The sequence below is a fragment of the Anolis sagrei genome, chromosome 3 (genome assembly GCF_037176765.1).
Source record: "Anolis sagrei isolate rAnoSag1 chromosome 3, rAnoSag1.mat, whole genome shotgun sequence".
In the NCBI taxonomy this organism is placed as follows: Eukaryota; Metazoa; Chordata; class Lepidosauria; order Squamata; family Dactyloidae; genus Anolis; species Anolis sagrei.
Window position 1 is genome coordinate 215,626,288 of NC_090023.1, and position 4,272 is coordinate 215,630,559.

Below are 4,272 nucleotides of genomic sequence, written 5' to 3' on the forward strand. Positions count from 1 at the left end.
AACTAAGCAAGGGAGCTTTCTATAGGGGACCATTCTATATTCAAGCATATTTCCTTCAAGAGTTTTTCCCTTGAATCTTTTGGCTCATATAGACCCATAGGCTCTGTGTGACCTCCAAAGAATGCACAACATGCTTGTAAAGAACCAGTGAAACACGTTCGTCAAGTTTCCTTGAATTTAACCCCTATTCTAGCCAGATTCTAAACCCGTGTATTCTGCAACCAAGATGGTACAGTAGCCTCACCCATACACAGGACTGTGCCTTTTAAGGATGTAGAAGCCCTAAAGGCACCAGATCCTGTTTGATATGAGGAGCTAAGCAGGATCAGTCCTTGTTAGTACTTGGATGGGAGACCAATATCAGGTACTGTAAGGCACTCTGCACATGTTCAGAGGCACAGCAATAATCTCATACAACCAACCCAGGGCTCTGTAAAAATAAAAGCCCCTCTGTTGTGGAAAGCCCTCCCCAGGGATATTAGATCAACCCCCTCCCTCTTTACCTTCCGGAAAAAAAGTGAAAACGTGGCTATTTGAATAAGCCTTCGGAATCTAATGCAACAGTCAAACACAGTATTAGACAAAAGTGAACATCAGAATGGCTCAGACGACAATTTATGGATAATGAGACTAACAATGAAGGCATTGGTTTGATAGGTTTTTAAAGGTTTTATTGAATGTATTTTTAATTCTCTTAATGGTATATTGTTAGGCATCGAATGGCTGCCTGGTTGTAAGCTGCCTTGAATCACCTTCAGGTTCGAGAAAGGCGGGATAGAAATATCATAAATAAATAAATAAATAAATGTGAGCATACGTAGGTAAAGGTAAAGGTTCTCCCCTGACATCAAGTCTAGTCATGTTCGACTCATGGGGTGGGGCTCATCACCATTTCTAAACCGAAGAGCTGGCGTTATCCATAGACACCTCCAAGGTCATATGGCTGGCATGACTGCATGGAGCGCCGTTACCTTCCTGCAGAAGTGGGACCTATTGATCTACTCACATTTGAATTTTTGATTTGCTAGGTTGGCAGATGCTGGGCCTAACATCGGGAGGTCACCATGCTCCCTGGATTCGAATCGCTGATCTTTTGGTCAAGAAGTACAGCGGCTCAGCGGTTTAACCAGCTGCATCACCAAGGGCTACTTGTATACATAGTAAAGGTTTCCCCTTGACATTAAGTCTAGTTGTGTCCAATAGGGCTGGGCAATTCGTTTCGTTAATTCGTTAATTCGTTAAATATTCGTTATTTTTTGAATCACGAAACGATTACAAAACTTTTCTTTTAACCTGGAAGTGTTTTTAAATATCGAAACGGCAGGCGCCCAAAAATTTTGTATTTCCGTCCATTTCGGAAATACGTAAGATGGCCGCCTGCCGATGCTTGCTGGGAGCTCTGCCGGCTGAGCAAGCGAGGGAGAGGGCGAGCGAGAGGGGCGAGCGAGCAGCGACGGTGAGAGCCATTCAGCTGTGAAACTCTCTGCCCCAGAGGGAGTGCGGTGGAGACTATTTGAAACAGAGGCTGGATGGCCATCTGTCAGGGAAGGGCTTGGTGGGCCATTGACCTTCAGTTTTGGAGTTGTAGTTCACCTACATCCAGAGACCACTACAGACTCAAACAATGATGGATCTGGACCACACTTGGCCAGCGAGAGGGGCGAGCGAACGGAGAGCGAGAGGGGCGAGCGAGCGGGGAGCCGAGCGAGAGGGGCGAGCGAGCGGCGAGCGAGAGTGGCGAGAGAGCGGAGAGCGAGAGGGGCAAGAGAGCGGCGAGCCGAGCGAGAGGGGCAAGTGAGCGGAGAGCGAGAGGGGTGAGCGAGCGGAGAGCGAGAAGGGCGAGTGAGCGGAGAGCGAGAGGGGCGAGCGAGCGGCGAGCCGAGCGAGAGGGGCGAGTGAGCGGAGAGGGAGAGGGGCGAGTGAGCGGAGAGCGAGAGGGGTGAGCGAGCGGAGAGCGAGAGGGGCGAGTGAGCGGAGAGCGAGAGGGGCGAGTGAGTGGAGAGCGAGAGGGGCGAGTGAGCGGAGAGCGAGAGGGGCGAGTGAGCGGAGAGCGAGAGGGGTGAGCGAGCGGAGAGCGAGAGGGGCGGGCGAGCGGAGAGCGAGAGGGACTCAAACAATGATGGATCTGGACCACACTTGGCAAAAGCACTCAATATACACCCAAATATGAACACAGATGGAGTTTGCGGGAAATAGACCTTGACATTTGGGAGTTTTATTTACGGGGATTTATGGTTCACCTGCAATCAAAGAGTGTTCTGAACCCCACAAGCGGCGAGCGAGAGGGGCGAGCGAGCGGCGAGCGAGCGGCGAGCGAGAGGGCCCGCCAGAGTGAGTGCCTGCCTTCCTTCCTTAATAATAATTTAAATTTAATAATAATAATTTTAATTTCTCCTTCCTATTCTACTAAATTAATAATTAAATTTAAAAAATATTTTAAAAATATTGAAAAAAAAAGGGCGCCATCTTTACAAAATGTTTTGTAAATATTTACGAAATTTCGTAAATACCGAAATTTTTGGGGGGAAAATTTTGTAATTATTTTAAATAACGAAACAAAAAAACACCCCAATTACAAAACGATTACAAAACCAAATTTTTGCGTTGTTACCCAGGCCTAGTGTCCAACTATGGAGGGTGGTGCTCATCTCCTTTCTAAGCCAAAGAGCCGGCGTTGTCCACAGACAAGGAGGGGGCCAACCTTGTATACATATTTATAAATATGTATGCTTGTATACATACATGCATATAAATATTTATGTTTTTGTTCATATGTATGTATGTTTATATTTATTTACATATAAATAAATAAATTTACATATAAACAAACATGTTTATTTATATTTATTTTTACATATATTTATCATAATGTAATGCAATATAATACTACTACTATTATTATTAACTTTATTTGTACCCCGCTAGTATCTCCCAAAGGACTCAATGCGGCTTACAAAGGCCAAGGCCTCAAAACACAACATAAGAATACAAAACCTAAAGCAAATTAAAAACAATTAAAGCAGTATTAAACATCAAGCAATAAACAATACACCAAGACACAATAAAACTGGGCCGGGCCAGAGTAATGGGTACAGAATTAAAAGTGCTGATGTGACAGGTGGTATGTAAGGATTATAGGGTAAGTGCAGTGTGCAGCAATCTTAATTCTAATAAAGTGCTTCTGGGACTTGTTATTGGAGTTTTCCTATTCTGGAAAGACACATCAGAACAGCCAGGTCTTCAAGTTCTTTCTAAAGACTGCCAATGTAGGGGCCTGTCTATAATTATATATTTATATTACATGTAACATTATTAATAATATTACAATATTATATTTAAAACTGATATTGTACTATGCTAATAACATAATATATTGTATATCTTGTAAGCTGCTCTGAGTCCCCTTCGGGGTGAGAAGGGTGGCATATAAATGTCGTAAATAAATTAAAAAAAACATTGGAAGTTGGAAGAGACTTCATGGGCCATCCAGTCCAACTCCCTGCCAAGAAGCAGGAAAATTGCATTCAAAACACCCCCAACAGATGGCCGTGCAGCCTCTGTTTAAAAGCTTCCAAAGAAGGAGCCTCCACCATACTCCGGGGCAGAGAGTTCCACTGCTGAACGGCTCTCATAGTCAGGAAGTTTTTCCTAATGTCCAGATGGAATTTTCTTTCTTGTAGTATGGATATCCTTGTATCCACACATATATACATATAAATAAATATATATAAAGCATTCTTTTTGTTCTGCTGCATCCCTGCTTAGCTGCAGCAGAAACTGGCAGGCACAGGTAGTTTGTTCCACTCTTGGTTGGGACTGAGCAACGAGGAAAATGCACTCTGCACATGCTCAAAGTCCCCATGATCACACACGCACATATATCTCTCTATCACTCCTTTCTCTGCTCAGCAGCCGCCTTCCACCTGCGGGCTTGCAAATGCCTCCGAGGGATTATGATGACTTGGAGCCAGGCGCCGGATCTGCCCGCTCTCTCTGGCTGTGTCTTCTCGCACGTAGCCTCGCTCCAGCCCGGGAGGCGGCTCTCGTGGGTTGCAAAGGCTGCAAAAGCGTCGCCCGCACACAGAAGAGCAGCAGCTGGCGCGCGCCGTGGTTCCCTAGGCTGGGCCTTTGCTCCGGTCCACCACCCTTAATCCCATCCCTTCGCGGCAGACAGCGGCCTGCCCGGGACACGCGGCCCATTCCTCCAGCCTCAGACTAACCTGCTAGCCCTGGGCCCCACCCCTCGAGCTCTCTCATTGGCCCGCGCTTGGG